This window comes from Schistocerca gregaria, unplaced genomic scaffold (genome assembly GCF_023897955.1).
Source record: "Schistocerca gregaria isolate iqSchGreg1 unplaced genomic scaffold, iqSchGreg1.2 ptg000047l, whole genome shotgun sequence".
NCBI classification, from domain to species: Eukaryota; Metazoa; Arthropoda; class Insecta; order Orthoptera; family Acrididae; genus Schistocerca; species Schistocerca gregaria.
Genome location: NW_026061704.1, coordinates 2,533,791 through 2,541,236, shown reverse-complemented (window position 1 = coordinate 2,541,236; position 7,446 = coordinate 2,533,791). Strand labels below are relative to the sequence as shown.

The 7,446-nt window shown below is 38.9% G+C and overlaps 1 non-coding gene across 1 annotated transcript; it reads right to left on the bottom strand.

Annotated features, from left to right (window-relative positions):
- Nucleotides 1-3,714: 3,714 nt before the first annotated feature.
- Nucleotides 3,715-3,789, bottom strand: Trnat-ugu (transfer RNA threonine (anticodon UGU)). The gene has a single exon. It is a non-coding gene; the product is annotated as a tRNA-Thr (tRNA).
- Between the last annotated feature and the right edge of the window lie 3,657 nt (nucleotides 3,790-7,446).

Below are 7,446 nucleotides of genomic sequence, written 5' to 3'. Positions count from 1 at the left end.
TCACGAAATTACTGACCGTCGAGAAAGTCACAAATATAACCGACAAGCTAATGGGCCCTTCACAGGAAAACGTTTTTCGCCGGAAAACGGGAAAACTGAAACCCAGCAAATGAGTAAAAAAATGTATATTCACTGACAAAAAAAATAGTGTACGCACACAACTTACACAACAATAGTCTGGGATTACTCTATTACGTAATACAGTTTTTGTGATTGTATCTTGCAGCTTTAGTTATTTTTAATTAAAAGAGGCTTTAAAAGGACAGAAAGAACGTGTTGGCCTACGCTACAGATCGTTCTGTTAGCACAGTCTTTACTTTGTAATCACTTTCGTTGACTTCGGCAACTCTCAACTAAAATCTCCAACCTAACCGAGACAATGTGCTACGATACAGCCGAGATCATGACAAGAGAATGGGCTCCATCACACTCGAAGTAAATTTATATAGGTAAGGATCCCCATGACCTGTGTACGTCTATTATAAAAAATCTCCAAGCCACTCTCCTCAAATAGATCGCAATCTTCTCTTGACCTTCAACTGTTACTATTTCAGAATTGAAAACCAGATTAAAAGAAAATTTGGCTACAAGGCACAAAACTAGAAAAATAAAAATAATAAAAGTGAGAACGTGAAACATGTTAGCAATAACCATAAACAGGAGATTTTACAGAAAATAAAATTGAGAAAGGAAATCATTAATATTATCGACCGTTTAGGAACTCTAGGCTACGAAAGGGATGAAACCACATATCGAATAACTGGTGGAAGAGTTAGTGTCTTTTAAGATTAAATCCAAACAAGAATTAGAAAAAAATATATCGAAGCAAGGCCTCTATTACGAGAAATAGCTAAATCTCGAGACAAATTGTGTCCTTCTGTATTAGATGAAATGTTTTGGGCCCTAGTACGGCTGAAACAGTATCTGCAGTATGAACAGGAACTTCGGACATGTATTTCATATTTCATCCAAGCCTGCAGTCTATAAATATTTAAACAAAATACTAAAACAAAATACGACTACAGGGGAATTACTTACGAAGTAGTTCTTGGTAAAGAAACACAGGACACTATTAAGTATGTAGGCTTAATACGAACTACAAGTGTGTTTATAAATCGCTATAGTTGCCTTGGACTAACGACGAGCGAATATCATTACAACCTGTACGCTTTTCAAAGCTGTTATCCATGAAAAAGCTAAACGACGTATCGTGAACAAAATACAATTTAACACCGAAACAATGATATTAGCATACAATGGGCACAGACTTTAGTCAATGGGCACTGTTGAAAATTCGTGCCAGACCAGGATTAGCAACCGAGTCCCCTGGTTATTACGGAGAGGCAATGATCACTGTGTCCGAATTACGCAGTGGTCAACATAATAGCACAAACTGCCCGAGCATGCCGTTCGTTAGATCCAAATTCTCAATTTATCCATAGACTGCTAATGCACTGCTCCTTGAACATAATCCTCCTCCCCTTAATTATACAGTACATGGCCAAAAAAAACAGACGCCGAATATATGCAAACTTGGCCTTACGAACATTGCAGACGTCGTCTATGTAACACACGTCAAACTTCAAAGAATTTACCAATTCGTTGCATGGTTTACTATAGACCACAAATCAAGTAACGTAAAAAAGCACTGCGTCTATTGAGATCATGATTCAGAGTTTAAAAAAAACTAATAAGTCGCCTACATATTACAGTTGCTGCCGAAAGAGGAGAACCATTATTTTCCCACAAAATGAAATATAGTTAAAATTACGCTTCTATTTCGGTTAGTTTATGCTGTTACTAAAATTTGCAGTGAAAGTTACATAGTGGACTCTACCCTCCCCCCACCAGAAACGTAGTTATCGTGGCTGTTGTGAGACACTTGTACACAGTTAGAGAAAGTGTGTTAAATGTGGCGCGTACGGAAACACTAGGCTACGCTACAGGGCAATCTGCTCGCACAACGTTTAGTCGGCATTCATAATCGTTGGCGTAAACAACTCTCAATCAAATTACCACCTTCCAACCTAACTTAGATCTCGGGCTACACTACCAATCGGCCTGTCATCACAACCAAAAATTCATTGAGGGGGGTGGGGGGATTTCCTGTATCTCTCTCTGTAATGTATCTCTAGGCAAAACTGCCAGTTTTGTCAGACTCAACTGCAAGATTTACCAATGGTTAACACTTTTGAGACGGCTCGTAATTTTAGAATAGTCCTCTTCGTCTTACTTGGCATAAATTGTTCGCTGGCGTCCCAGCAGCTAGCTCCCTCAGTGTCTGCTTCTGCCATCGCACCACGCTAGTCTGCTGTTGTCCTAGCAGACCGAACGCACCGCAAATCCGACACCTTCGGAACCACTCACTGGCCAGTTAGCAACTGAGCGGAACACTGTTTACATCGTGAAAGGAAAACTATGCAAAGATGTACACTTAAATGGCACGACTGAGTAGCACACACACAGTAATATCTGGGGAATGTCCTTCGACACGCGCAGAACGAAAGTCTTCTCGCGAACGTACAGCGTCTCTGAAAAAAAATCTCGTGACTATATTACGGCGTTACGGCCAGGTTCTCATACAAATGAGCAAAAAAGGGTACATTTGAAATTTTTTTTTGAGACAATGAAAATACATTCGAAGGATCTGTTTGGGAATTACGAGTGATAATACTATGAGCTTAATTTTAGATTTTCAATAAAAAATGGCGCCCGTAATTATGATTTGATCAAGGGCCTGCGAGACTGGAGTACGCAGAGTGCGTGCAGTGTGCCACGTCAGATGTTACCTGAATTCAAAAATGGGTAACATCAGTTGATACTACATTATTTCTCTGAATTTGAAAATGGATAACATCAGTCGATAATACATAAAATTTATGGGAGCACTTACCTAACCGCAATGAAACAACCTTAAATTTAACGATACAGTGCTAATTCGAACTTTGAGTTCGATTTTTGGGGGTTTGTTTCACTCCTTATGCCTACACAAAAATTAGTTAATATTAACAAATGTCATATTATAGCTATAAGTTCCTAAGAAAAGTGTTTACATTTAGGGGTCAGAGGTAGAAGTTAAGAGATCGAACCACTTTTAATTAATGCTGCATGCCGTTCTGAGAAAATCGTTACTCGAAAAAAAAGTGTTCAAAGTTTAGGGAAAACATTTAGTTATATTATTACTTCGATTTGCATGAACTGAGTGTTACATATATATTTTTAATGTCGCTGAAAACGAATCTGGAGTCAGATTTTCAATATTCAAAACAGCTAATCCAATACGGAGGGCAAACGATTATGTTTTGACCAATTTTTACCAAAAATGTATTTTCGTTATTTACGTTTAGTCTGCAATTCAAAGAGTATTTATCAACCCTTCCTCTAGCTCTGATTGTTCCTAGACAGCAACTTCCTGTTCTTCTTGGCAGGAAAAGCCGATCCGTCTAAGGTGGATATGCAGCACTCGGCAGCCTGCACTTGATATTCGCCCGTATTTTCGGTGAGTATGTTTGCATGCATTCTGCAGTATGAATCCTTTTGAGCACGTGCGACACGGGACGAGTTATCATCTACATCTGTATGGAAACCCTGCAAAACACATTTAAGTGCCTGGTAAAGGGTTCATCGAATCACCTTCACAACTGATAATTAATTGAAACCCTCAGCTGCCGACAGGTGTTGTTGATATACTTCGATGGGGACAGCTGAAAAGTGTGCCCCTACTGGGACTCGAACCCAGAATCTCCTGCTTACAAGGCAGACGCTCAATCCATCTGAGCTATCGAGGGCACAAATGAACAGCACGACTGCAGGAATTTATCCCTCGCACACTTCCCGTGAGACTCACATCCCCAACCGTCCACAATCCGATTACGTAATGTACTTAATAGGTATTTGTCCATCCACTCATTACTGGCTCACACTAAGGTGACGATTCCCGTAAGAGTTCCGGCAGCCTGTGCGCATTCGCACAGACGAAGGTCAATGGCTGGGAAACGTTTAACCATAGATATGAAGATAGTAGCTGTTCTCGAAAGAACAGGCGCCACTGACGACCGTACAGCTCTTCTAGAACACATGATAGACCGGCCGATGTGGCTGAGCGGTTGTAGGCACTTCAGTCGGGAGCCACGCGAACGCTACGGTCGCAGGTTCAAATCCTACCTCGAGCATGGATGTGTGTGATGTCCTTAGGTAAGTTAGGTTTAAGTCGTTCTAAGTTCTAGGAAACTGATGACCTCGGATCTTAAGTCCCAAAGTGCTCAGAGCCATTTGAACCATCAGTCCGTATGTTTGCACACTACTTACAGTAACTTATGCTAAGGACAACACACACACAACCATGCCCGAAGGAGGACTCGAACCTCCAACGGGGGGAGCCGCGCGAACCGTGACAAGGCGTTGGAGACATGGCGGGTACCCCGCGCGGCTCATGGCAGCCATGACACTGCTTCAAACAATGGGCTGTAGAAACTTTTGTAAAGCACGGATTAAAAAAATAAAAACCTTTCCGTTCCAAGGGTGTAGACAAGTACACCTTTAAAAATTGCAACTACAAAGAAATTGAATTTTCGAACGTTTTGAATGAGAACCTGTCCTTATGGAACACCGTTGATCAAATGTCACAGGGATTATATACTCAGGTTTCACAGGTGGATTAACACTTTCTGATCAATATCCGAAATGATCAGGGCTTAAAACTTTGAAGAGTTAAATTTCAAGGGCCGTTCTCTTGTATGCAAATAGTTTCACAGTAGAAATTTCTCTAGTTTTATTTATTTATTTATTTATTTATTTTTCTGTAGGTAAAGAAGGATAGCATTGTGAGGAGGGGGAAGGGGGGGGGGGGAGAAATCTTGCATCTCCCACCTTCGAATTCTCACTACAGAATTTTTATTCATTACGAGATTCTCAGCCACTTGCAGAAGTGATTTTGCGTGATTCTGCAAAACTTTTCCTTTAGCCAATCGTAGCAACTATAGGATTCCGTTCCTGCTGCATGACATGTCTCGGAACTTAAACTGACCAACTCATTTGCATAAAGAGCTAGCTTATCATCCGCTTCTTTACTTGCGTAGACCGTTCATGGTCTGCAAAGAATTTTTTCTTTAATCGTTTTTTTATGTCTTTTATAAACTGCAACGCTTTCTAAACTTTCTAAACTTAACGCCGTTGAAGCATGGTCTTTTACTGAATGACCAAAAAGCAATGCTGACAGCTGGAGTCCAAGGTTTTTGTTAATCAAGCCGTTTTGTATTCTTGTGGTGATATCTCCGTAGAGTCTTTCATTCCCTAACGCATATTTCTTTATATCTAATTGAGAAGTGAAATACCGGTTTTCATAGATGCAGATTTAAAATATTTTAATATAACGCAATAAATATTTCATTAAAATTTTCATCCCCTTATGCTCGAAGTTCCAAAACCAGAAAAACACGTTGTTTTTAAAAATTGTAACACATTAGTCGAATATGAATTGTCTGATATATTTAGTAATGCTTTCATAATGAACCTTTTTCTGAAACATCTCACACCCTTTAGGGGTTGGGTTTTCAAAAACAGTTAAACACGTATTCTTCTATTTAGAACCGAGGAGTCAAATTCAAATCTTCATCCATTTAATTCTAAAAATGCTTTCATAGTGAAATATTTCATAAAACATTTCATCCCCTATTTCACTCTATTAGTCAGATAAATTTCCAAAAGCCACGAAACACATTTTTTTAACATCCAACCGAAATGTCAAGTACCTATTTTCATAGATGTAGCTATAAAAAGGCTTCAGTAGTTCTTTAATAATGATTTATTTTCAAAAAACCTTCACTAATTATTTTATCCCCCATTGGAAGAATTTCGGAAAATGCTAAAATCCTGTTTCTTTTTTGTTTTTTGTCTGAGACACCAAATGTCAATTTTCGTAGTTTTGTAGTTATAGCTTCAATAGCGACATAGGGACATATTTAAAAAAAAAAAACTTTCAACCCATATTTCACCTCCTTAGGAGTGAAATTTCGAACAATCTCTTCTTAAATGACGCTTTCAGCGTAAGATTTACACCTTCCACAAATTTCAAGTCCGTATACTTTGCAGGTTGGGCTGGAAGGCTATGGGTCAGTGAAACCTGTGCCCCTATTGCACCTTCTTGGAGGTTGTAGTTCCAAAAACAGTGAAACACGTATTTTTCAATAACACAATTTTCATAGATTTTGCTTTAAAAATTCCTTCGCACTGAAATACTTTCATAAAACATTACATCCTATATTCCACCCGTCTTAATGGTTGAATGTATCAAAAACAGGTTTTCATATATTTCATGAAACATTTCATCCTCTATGAAATGGGGTATGGTAGTGACACACCAAAATCACAATAGTAATCCCTTGTAGTTGCTACATATTTCATTACAATCAAAAGCATTACAAAATCACAATCACAATAATAGAGGAGACTGCCTTACAAGGCCAGATCAGTTGGACAAATAATAAATAAATTTCGTTAAGTGGAACGAGACCCTTAAAACTTGAAATTTGAATATGACTAGGTAAAAATACTTAGGTAAAACTTTACTTAAATAGCACAAATGTCCATAAAATTCATAGCAGAACTCTCACTACTTGCAATCAGGGGAGAAACAGATTAAGCGTAAGAATACAGAAATTTAACGTTCGGATAGCCAACTTTCCTAAACAAAACTATATAAAAAATGACTAAAACATTTAAGGGGGTCCTTTAATTCCAGAAGGTCACATTGGCCGCTCTTTTCTCTGAAACGATTACATTTATCGTGTGCAAAGCTATATCGCGGGCTGCGGCATGCGGAGACACTAAAAGCACCATAGTAGAACACAGAAGAAGCTTCTAAGTTCATGTAATACCCAGTAAGAAGCAGTACAATTCAAGTATTAGCTTTCGATTATTGACTTTTTGGCCGGCTTTGGTGCCTTGGACATGCGGTAGGACGTTACGAATTTGCATGAAGGGAGGTCTAGCAGCCAAGTTGCACGGGAGAACGTGGAAAGTGTTGATATGCAGTAAAAAGATAAGAAATCCGACCGTTTTCGTCATCTGCTTTCGAATCGACGTAATGCCAGATCGTCACATAGGCCGTTTTCTCTCTGAAATGATTATATTTATCGTGTGCAAACTTATGTCGCCTGCTGCGGTATGCGGAGATACTAAAAGCACCATTGTAGAACACAGAAGAAGTTTCTAAGTTGATGTAATAGCCAGTAAGATGCAGTACATTTCAAGTTTTAGTTATCAATTTTTGAAATTTTAGCCAGCTTTGGTGCCAAGGACATGAGCTTGGACCTTAGGATTTTGCATGAAAGGACGACTAGCATCCGTGTGCACAGGAGTATGTGAAAAGTGTTCATATGTAGTAAAAACCTGAGAAATCCGACCGTTTTCGTCACTTGTTATCGAATCGACTTAAAGCCAGATCGT